This window comes from Schistocerca gregaria, chromosome 5 (assembly GCF_023897955.1).
Source record: "Schistocerca gregaria isolate iqSchGreg1 chromosome 5, iqSchGreg1.2, whole genome shotgun sequence".
Taxonomy (NCBI): domain Eukaryota; kingdom Metazoa; phylum Arthropoda; class Insecta; order Orthoptera; family Acrididae; genus Schistocerca; species Schistocerca gregaria.
In genome coordinates this window covers 568,719,840-568,742,934 of record NC_064924.1, presented here as the reverse complement: position 1 = coordinate 568,742,934, position 23,095 = coordinate 568,719,840, and the positions used below count along the sequence as shown (strand labels likewise).

The 23,095-nt window shown below is 38.6% G+C and overlaps 1 protein-coding gene across 5 annotated transcripts in view; it reads right to left on the bottom strand.

Moving 5' to 3' along the window:
- Nucleotides 1-23,095, bottom strand: part of LOC126272648 (pyruvate dehydrogenase phosphatase regulatory subunit, mitochondrial-like) — a 181,014-nt gene that overhangs the window by 153,180 nt on the left and 4,739 nt on the right. The gene's annotated exons all lie outside the window — the stretch shown is intronic.

Genomic DNA, 23,095 nt, shown 5'->3' with positions numbered 1-23,095 from the left:
TGAAGCAGCCGACGGTTGCGAAAGCTCGAAATTCTGTGTGTGTGTTTGTGTGTTTCATTCACTGTGCCTATCTACCGGCACTTTCCCGCTTGGTAAGTCTTGGAATCTTTGTTTTAATATATTTTTCCCATGTGGAAGTTTCTTTCTATTTTATTTACATGATTACAATATCTGTTTGTCCTATAAACTATGCGATCAAAGTATCCAGACACCCACAAAAAACACGTTTTTCATATTAGGTGCATTGTGCTGCCACCTTCTGCCAGGTACTCCATATCAGTGACCTCCATAGTCATTAGGAATCGTGAGAGAGCAGAATGGGGCATTCTGCAGAACTCACAAAATTCGGATGTGTCCAGCTGATTGGGTGTCAATTGTGTCATATGTCTGTATGCGAGATTTCCACACTCCCAAACAACCCTAGGTCCACTGTTTCCAATGTGATAGTGAAGTGGAAACATGAAAGGAATACATACAGCATGAAAGCATAAAAGCCAACTGCATTTGTTGACTGACCCCACTGCCAACAGTTGAAGAGGGTCTTAACCCAAGGACGCCTAAGGGGAGGGAGGGGGGGGGGGGGGGGTTGAAGCCACAATTCTTTTATGTCCCCTGCTTTTGCCCATTTAACTTTCATACTACATATTCCCTTTGAGTTACTGTTTGTTGGCTATTTTATGAAATGTTAGTGTCAATATATTTTAAAGAAAATTACTGCTTTGTAAGAAAAAATAAATAAACTTACTATGGGTCCAACAACCCCCACCCCCCCTTAGGCTTCCATGCTATAGAAAATTTCCCTTAGTAGAATTTCGTATTTATCATCTCTACAACAATGTAAGTTAGTTTCTTGTTGGTTGGTATTCTTGATATTCACAACAATCGGTTTACTTTCAGAGGAAGTGATTGTTGATGTCAGTCAGCTGTTATTTAGCTTGTAAACTTGCAGTGAGTTAGTGCAGTTCCCTACTGTTCACACCAAGACTTAGAAATGGCTAAAAGAATACATGACTCGTCTTTAGAAAGAGTTCTGAATGAAATTTTAGATGCAGATTCTGACTCGGGGAGCGAAAGTGAATATGAGGATGGTGTTATGGAGTATGATTCAAATCAGGAAAGTGATGTGAATGATAGAGAAGATGAAGATCATGCAGCTTCAGGCAGTGACCATCAGGATGTTATTGTGGCCAAGTCTGGAAGAAGGTACTTAACCACACAGCCTAGAATTCCTTGGAGGTCTGTTGCTAATATAGTAAGAGAGCTGTCAGGAGTAACTCCAGCTGGTGTTTGCCATTCACCTGGAGAAGCCTTGAAGTTACTTCTTACACCTGACACCATGGATGTTATAGTAAAACATTCAAAGGAAGAGGCAGTTAGGCGAAATGTTACTTTGACTAATGAGAAAGAATTGTATGCCTTTACAGGAATCCTGATACTTACGGGGGCAAATAAGGACAATTCTGTCAGTGTACATGATCTTTGGTCAGACCTAATGGGTCGGCCAGTTTACAAGGGTATTACGGCAAGAGATCATTCCAAGGGACTTATTGCAATCATAAGGTTTGATGACAAAAGTACCAGCCAGCTAAGAAGGGAAGCAGACAAGTTCACAGCAATCTGTGATGTTTTCAACAAAGTGAATGACAGGTTTCCACTACTGTATAAACCAGGGGTCCACCTCACCATTGATGAGATGCTCAGCTTGTTTAGAGGGCGCTGCCCCTTCAAAGTATTTATGAAGGATAAACTGGGCAAGTATTGCATCCTTATACACCCGATGTCCGATGCAGTTGACAGATACGTCTTGAATATGGAACCCTATGCAGGTAATGTTCAGAATTTGTCGAAAGAAGAACGGGGTTCAGCAGCTGTCATCAAACATCTGGCAGCACCTGTGAAAAATACTGGTCGAAATATTGCTACAGACCGATGCTACACATCGGTGGATTTGGCGGAAGAGTTTTACCAACACTACAAAGTTACTGCAGTAGGAACTCTCCAGTCAAACAGGAAGCATATTCCAGACATAATGAAGAACACATCAAATTGAGAGCTATATTCATCAATGTTCTTGTTCATAGACCCATCAACAGGTACGTTTCCAGTAACTTTGGTGTCCTACATAGCAAAAATGAAACCACTGTTGGAGGAGAGAAGAATAAAACCAAGATAAATGCATATTATAATTCCACTAATGGTGGAATTGATACCATTGATCAAATGGCGCGTATGTACACCTGCAAGAGGGGAACAAAGAGATGGCTTCTATCTGTATTTTACTCTCTCATCGATATTTGTGCCATCAATGCAACCACCATATTCATCCAGCAACATCCAAGATGGAATGAAAAGAAACATAACAAACAGAAACTTTATGTTCTGCAAGCTGGTATGGAATAAGTGAAATTGCAGGTAAAAGGAAGAAGTTCCAATGCAAGAGAGTTATCTAACCAAATTGTTCAATCAATATAGACTATTCTACAAAAGAAAATCAAAGAAGTGGCAACAGAAGCATGTCAGCCTCCTGCAGAGAAAGGTCGGTGCCATATTTGTGTAAAGCTAAAACAAAGAAGCAGAAGTACAACAATCTAAGTAAACCAAAACAGTATTGTGGACAGTGTCATAAACATGCATGTAACACAAATTCAGAAAAAATTGTGAAGTGTGTCTCTTGCTTTGAAGTTGAGGACTCAGAGTAGTCTCTTGTATGTATTTTGTATTGTAATACGTCAAATTTTTGTTATCTCAATGCAATATTTATAACAATTAACAACATTCATAAACCGATGGGTTAGTTAAAATACATAGATCATTTTGAAAGTTGTAATTTTTCATCAGTAAACTTATTTAATACCTGTGGGCTCACCGAACCCCTCCCCCCCCCCCCCCCCCCCCTTAGGCATCTAAGTTAGAAAAAAAGACTTGGGCGGCCTAGGGTTAATGTGTAATAGGCAGACATCTATCCAGACTCTCACACAGGAATTCCAAACTGCATCAGGATCCACTGGAAGTACTATGACAGGTAGACGGGAGGTGAGAAAACTTGGATTTCATGGTCGAGGGCTGCTCATAAGCCACACATCACACCGGTAAATGGCAAACACTGCCTCGCTTGGTGTAAGGAGTGTAAACAGCGGACAAGTAAACTGTGGACAAACATTGTGTGAAGTGACGAATCATGGTACACAATGTGGTTATCTGATGGCAGGGTGTGGGTATGGTGAATGCCCAGTGAATGTCATCTGCCAGCGTGTGTAGTACCAACAGCAAAATTCAGAGGTGGTGGTGGTGTTATGGTGTGGTCAGTTTTCTCATGGAGGGGGGCTTGCAAAAAAATGGCTTTGAGCACTATGCGACTTAACTTCTGAGGTCATCAGTCGCCTAGAACTTAGAACTAATTAAACCTAACTAACCTATGCCGAGGCAGGATTCGAACCTGCGACCGGAGCGGGGGGCTTCCACCCCTTATTGTTTTGCATGGCACTATCTCATAATGCACTGCCTGTGGTGGAGTGGTTACATGAGAATAACATCCATGTAGTGGACTGGCCTGCACAGAGTCCTGGCCTGGCCCCTAAAGAACACCTTTGGGATGTTTTGGACGCCGACTTCATGCCAGGCCTCACCGACTGGCATCAATAACTCTCCTCAGTGCAGCACTCCATGAAGAATGGGCTGCCATTGCCCAAGAAACCTTCCAGCACCTGACAGAACATGTGTCTGCAAGAGTGGAAGCTGTCATCAAGGCTAAGGGAGGGCCAACACCATATTGAATTCCAGCATTACCGATGGAGGGCACCACAAACTTGTAAGTCATTTTCAGCCAGGTGTCCAGATACTTTTGATCACATAGTGTGGCTCTGTAACCATTTGTTTGTAAAGGATGGCCTCAATATAACTAACAAATGACCATTATACACTGAAGGGCCAAAGAAATTGGTACACCTGCCCAATATCGTGTAGGGCCCCCACAAGCTCCAAAAGTGCTGCAACTTATGTGGTGTGGACTCGACTAATGTCTAAACTAGTGCTGGAGGGAACTGACACCATGAATCCTGTACGACTGCTGATAAATCCATAAGAGTATGAGTGGGTGGAGATCTCTTCTGAACAGCACATTGCAAGGCATTCCAGATATGCTCAATAATGTTCATGTCTGGGGAGTTTGGTGGCAAGCGGTAGTGTTTAGACTCAGAAGAGTGTTCCTGGAGCCACTCTGTAGCAATTATGAATGTGTGGGGTGTCGCATTGTCATGCTGGAATTGCCCAAGTTCATCAGAATGCACAATGGATATGAATGGATGCAGGTGGTCAGACAGGATGCTTACATACATGTCATCTGTCAGGGTCATATCTAGACATATCAGGGGTCCCATATCACACCAATTGCACATGCCACACACCACTATAAAGCCTCTACCAGCTTGAATAGTCCCCTGCTGACATGCAGGGCCCAGGGATTCATGAGGTTGTCTTCATACCCATACAATCCATTCACTCGATACAATTTGAAATGAGACTCGTCTGACCATGCAACATGTTTCCAGCCATCTACAGTCCAATGTCAGTGTTGATGGGCCCAGGCGAGGCATAAAGCTTTGCGTTGTATAGTCATCAAGGGTACACAAGTGGGCCTTCAGCTCTAAAAGCCCATATCAATGATGTTTCATTGAATGGTTCGCACACTGACGTCTGTAGATGGCCTAGCATTGAAATCTGCAGTAACTTGCCGAAGTGTTGCACATCTGTCATGTTGAACGATTCTCTTCAGTCATCGTTGGTCCCGTTCTTGCAGGATATATTTCCAGCCACAGTGATGTTGGAGATTTGATGTTTTATCGGATACCTGATATTCATGATACACACATGAAATGGTCATACAGAAAAATCCCCACTTCATCATCTGAGATGCTGTGTCCCATCACTCATGTGCCAACTATAATACCACATTCAAACTCACTCAATTCTTGATAACCAGCCATTGTAGGAGCAGTAATAGATCTACCAACTGCACCAGACACTCGTTGCCTTATACAGGCGTTGCTGACTGCAGCGCCGTATTCTGCCTGTTTACATGTCTCTGTATTTGAATGCGCATCTCTACACCAGTTTCTTTGGTGCTTCAGTGTATTTTGTGTAATTTTCCAATCAACACATAATAGCAGTGAAAACAGTAGTTACTTAGTTCACGTTCCATAGATAATTCACATGATAAATGGTTATATTGTGAACAAGTCATTTCATATTCACATTGCAAATTAATTTGTAACAATGGTTACATGTTGAAAATTTAGAATATTTTTATTTTGTCTTTATTTTCAATAAAAAAAAACACACTGCTGTGAGTTAGTAAGTCCTATCTACCACATTTTATACATTACAATTATAATAACTCTCCTGTGAAATAGGAGTAGTTCTTAACAAACTTTTTCAGTTTGTTTTCAAATTTTACTTTGTTTTCTGTCTGATATTTTATATCACTGGGTAAGTGATCAAAGATTTTTATTGTAGCATTGTGGATCCTTTTTTGTGCTAAGGACAACTTCAATGTGGTGTAATGAAAGTCAGTTTTTCCTTCTGGTACTGTAATAATGCACATCATTGTTTCTTTTGAATTGTAATGGGTTATTTGCAACAAATTTTATGAAGAAATAAACATACTGTGAAGCAGTAGTCAAAAAGCCCAGCTCCTTAAGCAGATGTCTCCCAGATGATTGTGGGTGAGCACCACATACTATGTTTATAGCACATTTTATGCCATGAAGACTCCATATAATATTATTGAGTGAAAAAAGAAAGAATATTTCAACTTTTCGTTACCCAAGATTTGCAATGATTCTAAGCGCAAACGTGGCAGAACTAAGTTGCTATAGGAGTACAAAATGTGTCTTTTTCCAGTTATTCTCATTAATATGGAAAACTAAAAATTTTGAAGTTACACTATGTCAAGAACAGAATATGTTGTGTCTGTTTAAAATTGAGTGTGTGACCATTCTGTGATTCACACAGTGAAATACCTTAGATAGGTCACAGAAAATATCAACCGGTGCTATTTTGTTGTTTAGTGTTTATAAAATTTGGTGAGTGAATGTGTAAATGGTATTCCCATTAAGTCAGTAGTTATTGATATATTTCCTATCACCTTCTTAGAAATGGGTTTAATAATGTCATTTCAAGCTCTATAAAAAGTGCCTTGAGTGAGTGATACATCACATATTTCTGATAAGACAGGGCTTATTATATGAGAACAAATCTCTAGTACTCTGTTGGAAACAGCATTAATCCCAGATGAGCCTTTATTTTTGAGCGAATATATATTTTCTTAATATCAGATGAAGAAGTTGGTGATAAATTCACATGATAGAATTTTATGAGTTGCATTTCAACACACTGCTGTGATTTTTCTCTTGAACTGTTTGTTACTGTATTTTCTACTACATGCATTTAAGAAATGGTTATTAAACACATTTGCTACATGTTATTTGTCATTTACAGCCCCCTACAGATCTCATCAATGTGAACCATAAAGATAAAATTAGACTAAATATAACATACCCAGTAGTAATTCAGCAGCTGTACTTGTGTTCAATGCATGAAATGAAGCAAAAAAAAACATATTGTGTGCTAAACAGGAACATGGCTGTCCACAGAAAGCTGTCCAAGAGGAAGCAAGATTTCAAAGTTGCCATTTTAGAAGTAGTTGATTCAGAGTGTTTAAGAACTGAATTTGATGAGAAGTATAATAAGCATATTATATGTCAAACAACTGATAATTTCAACTCAATATTTGTTGGACATAGATTATTTTGATATCTGAGAGGTAAGCGTACTGCATTAATACATATAAAGTACATCTTTTCTATCAGCAAAATGAATACAGATTCCACCTTCTTGATTTAACAACATAAATTACACTCCCACATAATTAAATCCAATGAGTTAGGAAATCAAGCTAGAAATATTCATGAAAGATATGTTTGATTATATATCAATAATGAGCGCTTAACCCTGAAAAAAAAAAAGAAAACAGAAATATGAAAAAAAAGTCTGAAAAATTGAGAAAATATTGTTGGTTATTAACAAAAAGCACCCGCAGAAATGTAACTGATCAATACTCTTCAAAGTGGAGGAACAAAATATAAACTTTAAAAACATTTATTCAACTCTGATGCCATCTATATCATCTTTTCTGCTTACAAAACTTCAGATCACAACATCTAAATGGATTTTTGTTGTTTTCATGCCACTCATTCCTCATAGTTGAGGGGCATAGTTAAAATTATAAAACTCAGTTTTCAAGACTACCTTTTTTTGTGAAATGTAACTCAGCACAACACCCGAGAAAGTCCCAAATCTACCTCAAATTTGCTGGTGCAACTGACTTAACGGGCAACAACTGAACTAAGATGGTTATTGTCTTCCTATTTTGACGCATTATTGTGCAGTCTTGAAAACAGGACTGCTCAATTTGTAATTCTATGACTGCATCTTGATCTGTGTTGCACTCCATCAAGTTTCAGAAGGTCCCAATTTCTGGAGTGTATAATTTTCTCATTTTTGTCTGCTCTTCTAGTGCAGAAAATGATATTTTCTCTTTCTGATTGCTGCACTTAGATCCAAAGACAAAGTACTGCAAAAAGCCATGACCAAAGACAAGTAGTAAACTTCTGTTGTGATTCAATTGGGAAGCTGGAGAAAGGGGAGGGGGGGGGGGGGGGGGGGAGCATCCTTAATGAAATCGTGGACAGATGTTGAGTAAGTATACTGCAGCAATGCTTATTCTGTGCTGGAAATAGAGGTTAGAATCCACATGCCAGCATGTCAGAATGATTTCCTTCTGCAGCTTGACAAGGTTTCTACAAGGAAGTGGTAGAAAATAGACTGGGGACTATTTTGGCAATGTTCAGTAAATCTTCACATTCACAATGGCTACAGGACTGTAGCAAAATTCACTGTTGTGAAGAGGACATGCTACAATTCCCCCTGATCAGCTCAACAACAAAACAAACATAGGTTATAAAGTCAATGCTTAGCCATAGTATTACCCGTTACACTCAACAATGGTATTCCTATAGTGTAGCGTAGTCACAGGTAATCCTATCCAGAAATGTACGAGAATTCCATAATAATAAGAAGCCTGCACCAAGATTTCAGGAGGGGGCAACTGCTCCTTATTGCCACCTCCCCTCCTTTGCAGATGCCTATGAATAGGAGTATGTTCTGCTATGTACTTCAAAGTGGGGTGTGGAGTATGAATGTAGACTATTAATGGTTGAATGGTCAGAATATCTCAATGTACTCTCACCAGTATCTGTATCTATTATAATGGTGCCAAGGGCACCTGGTTTCTGCATTGTTGGTTACAACAGGATTTCCAGGTGGCTAGTTGTGAATTGTGGTTCTCTTCTTAAGAACTATGACGTGTGAAGCTGAAGGAAGTCTGATTAGGGTTACAATAACTCCTTTAACGCAGCTTGTTTACAGTAAATGGTCTGGAACTGCAAGTAAAGATGGTGGACAAGGTGAATATCACAGCATTTCCCAGTTTGTGGACCCTTGGCTGCTGACCAAGCACCATGCTGCTGCTGCTGGGTCGCTGGATTCTCAGATTCCCTGGTTGGGAGAAGTGTGGTTGATGGCAGATGCTGTGAGAATGTCTGGCTGTGTCAAGCTTTAGTGCCCAGTGCTTAGAGGTCTCTTGATATCCTAGTGAGAGCAGGAATGGCTGCACATCATGTTGTACTCCTGGAATGGTGGAAAAGTGCGGGGCTGTCCTGGAGACCAGATGCTTTGGTGGCAGGCCGTGGTTCGTGCCCCATCAGTGGCAGGTGTGTCTGCATCATTGGCATGGCACTGAGCAGCATAGGATTCATGTCAAATAACTACCCAGCTGCTCGAGTCCTGATGGGCTGGTTCAGATGGGCTTAAATGCTGCTGCTTTCAGTAGTCATGGCATTTGTGTGTCATGTCGAATTATCTGTAATAGAGGCAATGACTGCTTGTCATAACCAGCACTGGGTTGGGCTGCAGTACTTCCTAGTGAATTGTCGGTTTTCATCAAGCAGAAGGCTGTCAAATGGGAGATGTGGTGTGCCACTCATCATATGGGTTGCTGACCAGGGCTGACTGTTCCAGTGTGGCCTGATTACTATCTTGGTGCTCCATCTCCGGCTTCAAGTCCCATTATAATCTTTTCCCTTTACAGTACTTACATACTCCACAACCCAACACAACAGTGCATGGTGGAAGGAACCTTGTACCAATGCTAGTCATTCTTTGTCCTCTTCCACTTATGAATGAAGCAAGGGTAAACTGACTGCCTATATGTTTCCAGTTGAGCCCTAATTTCTCTTACATTAGATGTGGCTTTTGTTCCAATTGATCCATAGTGAGGAGATCCTGTGGGTTCTGGAAAATTTTGGAAAGCAGGAATACACAATAAATATTTACAGTTCGGCAGCAACATTTGTGTGTGGTTGTTAATGGTGACCATTTTGAACACATTACAGTGATATATTTAGGTTGGACTTTAAGCTACACTTTCACCAAAAATGAGACAACTCCGGCAATTAGTTTGCAAGTTATGAACTTTTAAACAGTGGATACATTTTTTGGACCCCTCTGTATACGAAAACAGTTAGTTTTCAAGTGAAACTCACATCCCTTTTTTATTGTACATAGGCCTTCGGTGAGCACACATGAAGGTGAAAGACTATGGACAGCATCAAGAAAGACGAAAAATGTAAAATTATGTTCCAGAACGCCCAATAAATTACTAACAAAATAGAACACGTTGATAAAATTGTATGTGAAAATAAACCACACATATACCTTGTGAATGGACTTACATGCAAAAATGAAGAGGCTCATAGTTTTAAGTTAAACAATTACAACATCGTGACCCATATTTCAGAAAAATACACAAGGGTGGTGGAGCAGGCATTTATGTTAGAAGTAACATTCATTGTTGAAACACTGAGTGTGTTGATAATCTTGCAATGGGATGGGCTTTGAAGCAGCAGCAGTTAAAATGAAGGTACACAAAAACGGCTTCAAAATTATTGGCCTGTGTAGATGACCAAATACTGATGTAAAAGAATTCTTTTGCCAATTAGGACAACTGCTGGATAAACTATCTACAGACAGAAAAATAGGAGAAGTAAACATATACTCTTTAAGTTATAATGTACATTATCTTAGATATTCTGACTTGTTGCACTGCTATAACCGTATCAAAATAAATGAGGAACCAACCAAAATAATACCTAACTCACAGTCCTGCACTGACCATGTTGTTGTGAATCTAGATAGGAAATATATAGTGGTAAGAATTATTTAAACATATCTCTCGGACCATAGAACTCTATCCATAGAGATTAAAACAGACCACAAAATAGTTCTGCATTGTGACCAACTCACTCATAAAAGGAAAGTTAACTAAAAAAATGAAGAAGGGTCTTTCTCAGAGGGACTGGCAAAAGGTACACAGATCGCATGAACTAATTGAAAAGTGGGGGCTCTTCCATTAAATATTTAACCATGGTTTTAATCAGGCATGTCAAATATTTAAAAAAAAAAAAAAAAAAGTAGTAAGGAAATCAGACCACACAAAGAACATTAAATTTCTTCAAAAAATACACAAACTGAAAGAAAATAAGAAAGACTTATATGTGTTGTTCAGAGATACAAAATTTCAGTACTTCGTAACAAAGCAAAAAAGCAGCAGAAAAACATACAGGAAATACCTGAACAGACTAAAAGCACACCATTATTATTATTAACAGATAAGTAAATCCAGTAATGTTAGAAAAACCATCTGGCATATTCTAAACAAAGAATGTTAACACAAAGAGGTCTAGTTTGCAGCAATATAGCCCTAGAAGAAAATTGAGTATTGTTGAATGAGCCAAAGACAGTAAGTGAGGTCTTCACAAAGCATTTTAGTAAGACATGCAGAGAAGAAATTGATGAACCAATATTACAAATAAATGCAGTTAAAATGAGTAATTCCTTTTTCCTAAGGGGTATTACAGTATAGGAGGTCATTAAAATAATCTCTAAATACAAAATAAAAACATCTAGTGGCTGGGATGAGATATGGTCTACATTGCATAAAGAATGCAAAAATGAATTAATAAAACCAAAAACACATTTATTAAATAGATGAAGTTTTAAAACTTACTGAGATATGACCAGTGTATAAAAAAGGATGCAACTACTGACATAAATAATTACAGGCCAATTTTACTGATGTCAACACATCGCAAGCTGCTTGAAAGAGTAATTCTAGACCAACTGGAATCCTTCTTCTGTAAATACAATCTATTAAACAACTCACAGCATGGGTTTTGAAAAGAACAATCCACAAAAACAGGAGTACCAACTTTTTTCCATGAACTTCTGAACAGACTAGATAGACGAAATAAAGTTACTGGGACTCTTCTAGGTTTGTCTAAAGCATTTGATTCTGTGAAGCATGCAGTACTATTATCCAAGTTAGAAATTTATGGTATAAGAGGAGTAACACTATAACTCTTAAGTACTTATCTCTGAAATAGAAGACAATACACTAAGTTATAACAACAAAACAGTAAAATTAGCATACAGAACTCCATTGTTAAGACAGAGTCCCACAGGGAAATAAACTTAGGTCATTCTAGTTTCTTGTATATATTAATAACATAACACAGCCACAAAACTCAAAACTAGTGAACTATGCTGACGATACACCATTTATTAGGTTGGGCGATAGCAGCTAGCATTCCAAAGTAATACTGAGAACTTCGAAATGATCACAGAATATCTAATAATGAATACAACAGTATTATGAAAAGGAAAGTTGCCACTCACCATATAGCGAAGATGCTGAGTCGCAGATAACAACGAAAAGTACTTTTTGTTGTACCTATCTGCGACTCGGCAGCTCCACTATATGGTGAGAGCCAACTTTCCTTCTCATAATATTGTTATGTTGTATTAACCATGAATACACTTACACTGAATAAGAACAAGACCGAAACAATAAAGTTATCATTAAATTATAACAATACTCATACTGAATCACTATCTACAGTTTAAACATCTGATAAACGTAAGTTTTTAGGCATTTTGATTGTTGAACATATTTTATGAATAGAGTGTATCAGGTAAATCTGTAAAAAGGTTACCAGTAATATTTATTTATTAAAATGTTTTTCCAATATAATATCCCCCCCCCTTTCCCTTAGACAGGTACATTACAGTTTAATCCACTCAAATTTGCAACATGGGACTGAGGTTTTGTGTGGGGCACCCCACAGTCTATAGGGATAGGATTTTCAGGCTTCAAAACAGAGCAGTTAGGATAATTGCTAATACAAGCAAATGCCAGTACTGCAGTGACTACTTCAAAAATTATAATTTACTAACTGTGTACTCATTGTATATCCTGAACACTATAATGATTGTTAAAGAGAACAATGAAATAAGTGTAATGGACAGAGACATCCGTAACTACAATATATGAACCAGATGAGTCTATCATAGGATCCTAACTAATAAAAGACCTACAGATCACAGTCCCTTCAAAACTGGGAGACAATTCTATAATAAGTTACCAAATAATATCAAGCAACTCCATGGTAATCTTTTCAAGGGCAAAATGAAACAATTGTTAATTGAAAGATGTTTATGTTCACTTAATAATGAAAACAATCAATTATTGATAAAATTATTTAATTGCAAATAAAATAGAAAGAACCTTCCACATGGGAAAAATATATTAAAAACAAAGATTCCAAGACTTACCAAGCGGGAAAGCGCCGGTAGATAGGCACAATGAATAAAACGCACGCACACACACACACACACACACACACACACACACACACACACACACACACACAGAATTTCGAGCTTGCGCAACTGGCGGCTGCTTCGTCAGGAAAGAGGGAACGAAAAGGAAAGAAGAAAGGATGTGGATTTTAAGGGAGAGGGTAAGGAGTCATTCCAATCCCGGGAGTGGAAAGACTTACCTTAGGGGGAAAAAAGGATAGGTATATACTCGCGCACACACACACACACACACACACACACACACACACACACACACACACACATATATATATATCACCGTCCGAGTTATCTGGATACTTCCTACCAACACCAACCTATCCGAACTCCGGAGATGGGAACTTGCCCTTCAATATATCCTCTCTTCTCGTTATCCACCAGGCCTCAATCTCCGCTAATTTCAAGTTGCCGCCACTCATACCTCACCTGTCTTTCAACAACATCCTTGCTTCCACACTTCCGCCTCAACTTACATCTCTGCCCTTACTCTTTGCCTTTAAATATGTCTGCTTGTGTCTGTGTATGTATGGATGGGTGTGTGTGTGTGTGTGTGTGTGTGTGTGTGTGTGTGTGTGTGTGTGTGTGTGTGTGTGGGCGTGCGCGAGTATATACCTATCCTTTTTTCCCCCTAAGGTAAGTCTTTCCGCTCCCGGGATTGGAATGACTCCTTACCCTCTCCCTTAAAACCCACATTCTTTCATCTTTCCTTTTCCTCCCCTCTTTCCTGACGAAGCAGCCGCCGGTTGCAAAAGCTCGAAATTCTGTGTGTATGTTTGTGCGTTTTATTCATTGTGCCTATCTACCGGCACTTTCCCACTTAGTAAGTCTTGGAATCTTTGTTTTTAATATAAATTATTTAATTGGATAGATAAAAAATCTACTCTTCAACCTGTGGCAGAACTTTTTTTTTTTTGGTCATCAGTCTACTGACTGGTTTGATGCGGCCTGCCACGAATTCCTTTCCTGTACTAACGTTTTCATCTCAGAGTAGCACTTGCAACTAACGTCCTCAATTATTTGCTTGACGTATTCCAATCTCTCTCTTCCTCTACAGTTTTTGCCCTCTACAGCTCCCTCTAGTACCATGGAAGTCATTCCCTCATGTCTTAGCAGATGTCCTATAATCCTGCCCCTTCTCCTTATCAGTGTTTTCCACATATCCCTTTCCTCTCCGATTCTGTGTAGAACCTCCTCATTCCTTATCTTATCAGTCCACCTAATTTTCAACATTTGTCTATAGCACCACATCTCAAATGCTTTGATTCTCTTCTGTTCCGGTTTTCCCACAGTCCATGTTTCACTAACATACAATGCTGTACTCCAGACGTACATCCTCAGAAATTTCTTCCTCAAATTAAGGCCGGTATTTGATATTAGTAGACTTCTCTTGGCCAGAAATGCCTTTTTTGCCATAGCGAGTCTGCTTTTGATGTCCTCCTTGCTCTGTCCGTCATTGGTTATTTTACTGCCTAGGTAGCAGAATTCCTTAACTCCATTGACTTCGTGACCATCAATCCTGATGTTAAGTTTCTGGCTGTTCTCATTTCTACTACTTCTCATTACCTTCGTCTTTCTCTGATTTACTCTCAAACCATACTGTGTACTCATTAGACTGTTCATTCCGTTCAGCAGATCATTTAATTCTTCTTCACTTTCACTCAGGATAGCAATGTCATCAGCAAATCGTATCATTGATATCCTTTCACCTTGTATTTTAATTCCACTCCTGAACTTTTCTTTTATTTCCAACATTGCTTCCTCAATGTACAGATTGAAGAGTAGGGGTGAAAGGCTACAGCCTTGTCTTACTCCCTTCTTAATACGGGCACTATGTTCTTGATCGTCCACTCTTATTATTCCCTCTTGGTTGTTGTACATATTGTATATGACCCGTCTCTCCCTATAGCTTACCCCTACTTTTTTCAGAATCTTGAACAGCTTGCACCATTTTATACTGTTGAACACTTTTTCCAGGTCGACAAATTCTACGAATGTGTCTTGATTTTTCTTTAACCTAGCTTCCATTATTAGCCGTAACGTCAGAATTGCCTCTTTCGTGCCTTTACTTTTACCTAAAGTCAAACTGATCGTCACCTAGCACATTCTCAATTTTCTTTTCCATTCTTATGTATATTATTCTTGTAAGTAGCTACGATGCATGAGCTGTTGAGCTGATTGTGCGATAATTCTCGCACTTGTCAGCTCGTGCCGTCTTAGGAATTGTTTGGATGATGCTTTTCCGAAAGTCATATATTCTACACACCAACGTGAATAGTCGTTTTGTTGCCACTTCCCCTAATGATTTTAGAAATTCTGATGGAATGATATCTATCCCTTCTGCCTTATTTGACTGTAAGTCCTACAAAGCTCTTTTAAATTCCGATTCTAATACTGGATCCCCTATCTCTTCTAAATCGACACCTGTTTCTTCTTCTATCACATCAAACAAATCTTCACCCTCATAGAGGCTTTCAATGTTTCTTTCCACCTATCTGTTCTCTCCTCTGCATTTAACAGTGGAATTCCCGTTGCACTCTTGCTTTTAATGTCACCAAAGGTTGTTTTGACTTTCCTGTATGCTGAGTCTGTCCTTCCGACAATCGTATCTGTTTCGATGTCTTCACATTTTTCCTGCAGCCATTTCGTCTTAGCTTCCTGCACTTCCTATTTATTTCATTCTTCAGTGACTTGTATTTCTGTATTCCTGATTTTCCCGGAACATGTTTGTACTTCCTCCTTTCATCAATCAACTGTAGTATTTCTTCTGTTACCCATGGTTTCTTTGCAGCTACCTTCTTTGTACCTATGTTTTCCTTCCCAACTTCTGTGATGGACCTTTTTAGAGACGTCCATTCCTCTTCAACTGTGTTGCCTACTGCGCTATTCCTTATTGCTGTATCTATAGCGTTAGAGAACTTCAAACGTATCTCATCATTCCTTAGAACTTCCGTATCCCACTTCTTAGCGTATTGATTCTTCCTGACTAATGTCTTGAACTTCAGCCTACTCTTCATTACTACTATATTGTGATCTGAGTCTATATCTGCTCCTGGGTACGCCTTACAATCCAGTATCTGATTTCGGAATCTCTGTCTGACCATGATGTAATCTAATTGAAATCTTCCCCTATCTCCCGGCCTTTTCCAAGTATACCTCCTCCTCTAGTGATTCTTGAACAGGGTATTCGCTATTACTAGCTGAAACTTGTTACAGAACTCAATTAGTCTTTCTCCTCTTTCATTCCTTGTCCCAAGCCCATATTCTCCTGTAACCTTTTCTTCTACTCCTTCCCCTACAACTGCATTCCAGTCGCCCATGACTATTAGATTTTCGTCCCCTTTTACATACTGCATTACCCTTTCAATATCCGCATACACTTTCTCTATCTGTTCATCTTCAGCTTGCGACGTCAGCATGTATACCTGAACTATCGTTGTCGGTGTTGGTCTGCTGTTGATTCTGGTTAGAACAACCTAGTCACTGAACTGTTCACAGTAACACACCCTCTGCCGTACCTTCCTATTCATAACGAATTCTACACCTGTTATACCATTTTCTGCTGCTGTTGATATTACCCGATAATCATCTGACCAGAAATCCTTGTCTTCCTTCCACTTCACTTCACTGACCCCTACTATATCTAGACTGAGCCTTTGCATTTCCCTTTTCAGATTTTCTAGTTTCCCTACCACATTCAAGCTTGTGACATTCCATGCCCCGACTAGTAGAACATTATAGTTTCATTGATTATTCAATCTTTTTCTCATGGTAACCTCCCCCTTGGCAGTCCCCTCCCGGAGATCCAAATTGGGAACTATTCCGGAATCTTTTGCCAATGGAGAGATCATCATGACACTTCTTCAACTACAGGACACATGTCCTGTGGATACACGTTACGTGTCTTTAATGCAGTGGTTTCCATTGCCGTCTACATCCTCATGTCGTTGATCATTGCTGATTCTTCCGCCTTTAGGGGCAATTTCCCACCCCTAGGACAAAAGAGTGCCCTGAACCTCTATCCGCTCCTCCGCCCTCTTTGACAAGGCCATTGGCAGAATGAGGCTGACTTCTTATGCCAGAAGTCTTCGGCCGCCAATGCTGATTATTTATCAAAATTTTGGGCAGTGGCGGGGATCGAACCCGGGACCGAAGACGTTTTGATTATGAATCAAAGACACTACCCCTAGACCACAGGTACTACATGCTTGTTTATCAACTTAAGAATATTAACTGTTATAAACATGTATATTTACACTGCCCCACTGCATATAAAGAGCAACTTACCAGATTACCAGTGTAGAAGAGATGTACACTCTCATGGAACCTTACTACAGGTTATCCAAGTCACTGGACAGCTACGAAGTGGTGGGTATGAAGATGTTTAACAAACTGCCACTAGAATGAGTAGAAGCTCCATCTGATTTATTTAATGACAAATTATTCAGTTGCTCAACTGCAAATCCTTGCTACTCACTTCAGGAATTTTATGACTATAAAATATCATAGTGGTACCGGTTTGGAGAATGCAGCATAATTTCTTTAACTGAGTAATTTATGATGCAATGTTTTCATATTATTTCATTTTAAATATTGTACTTTATGGAAAACCAATAGTGACATACTTATCTTCAACCCATGTATATATACTGTATGACTTGTATACAAAGGGGTCCAAAAAAAATTGTGTCCACTGTTTAAAGGTCCATAACTTGCAAACTAATTGATGGAGTTGTCTCATTTTTGGTGAAAGTGTAACTAAAAGTCCAACTTAAAGATATCACTGTAGGTGTTCGAAATGGTCACCATTAACATCCACACACAAACGATGCCGCCAAACTACAGCATGAACTACTGACTGCAAGGTGTTCAGTTGGATACTTGCTCATGAATGTACGATCGATTCTCAAAGTTCATCCAATGTGCATGGCTTTTGTCAATAAAAGACGTCCTTTAGTGTTCTCCACCGGTAAAAGTCCAGAGGAGTTAGGTCTGAGGAATGTGGTGGATACTCAACAGCACCTCTACGGCCTATCCATCTTCCTGGTAGATTTTCGTTGAGATACGCCATGGGCTGAGGCACCATCTTGTTGAAAGTAAACTCTTCTGTCTCCATACAAGTCTCAGATGGCAGGTAAAATGGGTGTCTGAAGCTACACGTCACCGGTAACTGTGCCATCAAAGAAGAATGGCCCAATCAAGCCCCGGTAAGACAACCCACACCCACATTTACTCCTGGCAAATTCACGGCTTTGTCTACAAGGATGTTCAGATTTTCGGTGGCCCAGTAGATGCAATTGGCGATTTACGGTACCATTGAGTTTGAACTGTACCTCATCAGACCACACAGTCATCTCAGCAAACTCTTCATCGTTGCGCACCATGTTAGTAAACCAATAACGAATTACTGACTGCAATGTGTTCAGCTGGATATTTGCACATGAATGTACGAAGGATTCTCGAAGTTCATTGAATGTGCATGGCTTTTGTCAATAAATGACATCCTTTAGTGTTCCACACAGGTAAAAATCCAGAGGAGTTAGGTCTGGGGAACATGATGGATACTCCACACCACCTCTACAGCTTCAAATTTGTCTCGAATGCAACGAATCGTTAAACATATCGGTGGCTCAGTTAGATACTCATTTCGCCTTTGCCATTGAACCTCATTAATGTTTTTGTATTTAAAATACCACTTCAAAACTGACTACCTTCCATCGAAAGTAAGCCTTGCGCCAGCCATTTTTGCTCGAGTAACTAGGTGCAACTAAGAACAAAACACTGACTATATGGCGGCTGTCATATGACAAAACAAAACAATGCAACACAACGCCTTTGTGGCAATTGCTGGAACTGCAAACTATTACACTACCAAAGATGAGATAACTCCGCCAATTAGTTTGCCAGTTACGGACTTTTAAACAGTGGATACATTTTTTTGGACCCCTCTGTATATGTAACTTGACTTTGTCAATTGTTGTAATAACTAAACGACAATAAAATTTCATTCGATTCAATTCAATACACTCATAAAAGACTGTTGTGACTGGCAAGCTTTCAGAACCAGTGGCTCCTTCTTCAGAGATAAGGGTTGAAAGGGAAGAAAAAAGAGTGAAGGAAAAGGACTGGAGAGGTCTAGGAAAAGGATCTCCCAAAATCCTGGTGAGGTCTAGGAAAAGGATTTCCCAACATCTACCCCTTTTTCTAAACCTCTATAGTCCTTATCCTTCACTCTTCTTAATTCCCCTTCAACCCTTCTGCCTGATTAAGTAGTCACTGGCTCCAAAAGGTTGCCAATCACAACAGTATTTTATGTGTGTGTTCTGCCGCTGCTCGGTGAGTAGATTTTTTATCTATCCAATTAAATAACTTTATGCTCACTTAAGGAATTCTGAATTGCAATACAGATAGCTCTACTTTTATATACTGTAGGGTATTAGTGGAAGTAAATGTTTGTATACGCTTATATAACATACTCCTTGATGGATATATTAATTATACATATGGCACGATATCACTGTTATAAATGAACAAAAATTATGATGTCCAAGACTGAAAACTTAATATGGACAAATAAAGATTATTATTATTATTATTATTATTATTATTATTATTATTATTGGATTGAAGAAGTGTCCGATTCCACCAGTCTGCTTTGACCCATGACGTCATCAGTATGGCGGAAAGTGCTATTCTAAACGTTTCCAATATGGCGCCCATGACATCACTACACACACATGCCAACAAACAAGAAAATAAATATAAATACGACAACAACATCTCCCTTCAAAAATACAATCAAACTAATGGGTCAACAACGGGAAATTGGGGGGTTTAGGGTGTGGACATGCTAAATACAACAGTAAACAAAACACAATCCCAAAACTCATTGGGCAGAGGGGTGGGGAATTACAACATTCCATACACGAACAAAAATCCACAGGAATCTGACACTTCTCTTGTTCTACATAGGTCAATTACAGCTGATGATACCAACACCTACAACTAAAACTACAAAAATTGGAATCGGTCATTTCCCTTTACCTATATAGGTCAACCACACACACACACACACACACACACACACACACACACACACACACACACACACACACACTCTCTCTCTCTCTCTCTCTCTCTCTCTCTCTCTGCCACCGCCACATGTACCCATCCCTGGTCAGTTACGATGGAACTGGTCAACCTCACATTCTCGTGACAAATGCTACACTTCACAATCTCAGCGATCAGTCCAAATAACTGATAACTGGAGGAATTTTACAATGGACAGCATGTTCCCCCCCATCTCTGACTGCAACATAGCACTGTTATATTTCATCATCATATCCATACCTAACAACAGAAGCCACACAATAAATTAAATGTCTCACAGCACCACAAACAGCAAACCAATAACACCTAATGAAATGCCAGACACATAAACAAACAAAGTTAATTGATAACTCACTGAAAAGACTTCCAAAGCTTACATCCTAAACCACAAATGATCTATTGATGCACTGGAATGTAAATGGCTTAGGGACAGAATTACCAAATCGATGAACTAAAAATTCTGCTTTCAGAATCCGTAAATATTAAAATAATCTGCCTAAATGAACACTGGTTAACAGAAGATAGTATAAAAGTACTAAATAGCATTCATAATTTTAAGGTAGCTGCTAGCTTTTGTAGAATAAGCAACTCTCGTGGAGGCTCCTGCATTCTTGTCAATTCTTCCATAAGTTATACAGTAAGAGATAGTTTTCATTATTTAAATGAAGAGAGCGTGTTTGAAAGTTGCTCTGTAGAACTAAGTGATCTGAATACGCTGGTTATAGCAATCTACGGAATTCCTGGATGTAAGGTAACAAAAGTGTTTTTAGCCAAATTCGAATGCCTCCTGGAAAAACTCCGGAAAGAAAGTAAGAAAAAAGTTGTTATAGCAGCAGACTTCAACTTAAATGTCTTAGTTGAAAGCAATGATTCCACAAAATTTCATGACTTAATTCAGAAATCTGGTTTCAAGCTAAATTTGTCTGAAGGCACTAGGGAAAACAGCAGATCAGTTAACTCCATTGATAATATTATTACTAACTACAAATTTGACAGTGGAAATAAGAACAAATACTGATTAGACTTGGGTATTTCAGATCACTCAGCTCTGTTTATTGAGCTCCGAAAGGAAAAAAACCTAAAGCCTCCAGAAGTGTGTATAAAAAGGGATCTCAGTAAAAGTAAAATGGATTTATTGCGCAGTAAATTAAGTATAATAAGCTGGCCTGTAGACTACAATAGTTCAAGCTCAGTAAACTATGACAAATTCTTAAATTGTTTCTTAGAGGTATTTAATGAATCATTTCCTCGTAGATATAAGAAAAAGAAAGTTAATGGTAAACTCAAATGGATTACAACAGGAATAAAAATCTCTAGTGCCAGTAAGAGAGAGCTCCACAATGAGTTAAAATCAAACAGAAATCCAGATTTTGTTATTCATGTCAAACAGTATAAAGCTCTATTTAGGAAAGTTGTAGTGGCAGCTAAAAAAATGGCAAATAATAAATTCATACGAGAACACAGAAATAAGACAAGAGCAGTGTGGTCAGTTGTTCAGTCCGTACTAGGAGCCAAAGTAAAAATTCATGAGATTTTGAAAATTAGACATGAAAATGAAATTATAGTAAACCCTGTTCAGATGTCAAGTTGTTTCAATGAATTCTTCCTAAATGTAGTAAGATCGGATGTGGATATGACATTCTATCACGGCATCACAAATTTGGAAAACAGCCAGGACACATCTTTTAAACAATTTGAAAAAATCACCCAAAGGGATGTGGAAAAGGAAATATTGTCTCTAAAAAACAAAACCTCAAATGGGTGGGATGAAATAACAACATCTGTAATCAGTATGTGTACGATATTATTTCCCAACCACTGTCAACTATTATAAATCTATCTTTTGAACAGGGATGTTTTCCAGAGGTATTGAAATATTGTGAGATCAAACCTCTATTCAAGAAAGGATCAACCGAAGATATGGGGAATTACCGCCCTATCTCTCTCTTGCCGGTCTTCTCTAAAGTGTTTGAAAAGATGGCAGCAAAACAAATTAATAACTTTCTTACTGTAAATGAAATAACTTTTAAAAACCAGTTCAGATTCCAACAGGGTAAAAGCACTGTGAATGCTATAAATGAGTTTATCCAAAAAATATGCTCCACATTAGATAAAGATAGAAAGGTCGCAGGTATATTCTGTGATCTGACTAAAGCTTTTGATTCAGTGAACCATGCATTACTCCTCCACAAATTACAGATGTATGGAATCAGAGATACTGGTTTAAAATGGTTTAGCTCTTAGCTGTCAGGTAGGAAACAAAGAGTAATTTTAACTTCAAATGGAACCAATTATTCATCAGACTGGAAAACAGTTCCCCAAGGAGTCCCACAAGGTTCGATATTGGGTCCCTATCTGTTTATTTTTTACGTAAATGACCTACCACTTGCTACTGATGTTCATTCAGTCTTGTTTGCTGATGATACGTCAGTTCTAATTGAAAATGAGGTATCTGAAAATATTCCATAAAAAACCAAAAATACTTTAGAAAAACTTGAATCTTGGTTCTATCAAAATTGACTAAAACTAAATGTAACTAAAACCAAAATGATGCAATTTGAATTGGAAGGCACACATAGATTACTTAGCAAATAAACTGAACAACTTAGCATTTGCAATGTGCATTTTGTCAGGTGCCACAAACATGGATACCAGAAAGATAGTTTATCACTGCTACTTTGAGTCAGTTATTCGTTATGGCATAATCTGGGGAAATTCAGCAAATGTCACTAGGCTCCTAGTATTACAAAAGAAAGTAATTAGAAACATGTGTGTTTCAAAAAAACGGGAATCCTGCCGACCACTGTTAAAAAATTTAAAAATACTATCTATCCTCTCACTTTACATATATGAGATGGTGGTGTTCCTATATAGAAATCAACATACACTAGACACTTTCCGTTTTGACCACAACCACAGCACTCGCCACAGAGATAACTTCAAACTTCCAACACATCGTTTAAAACTTTATGCCCAAATGCCAGAGTATATGGGGTTAAAAATTTTCAATAAAATAAAATCAGTAATATATCTAAAATGGAAATGGGTTCACTGAAAAGATTGCTCTTTACTCTTCTGGTGGAAAAGTGTTATTATTCTGTCGATGAATTCATTGAGGACAGCTTCACAATCTGAACACAGGGATTGTATTACATTT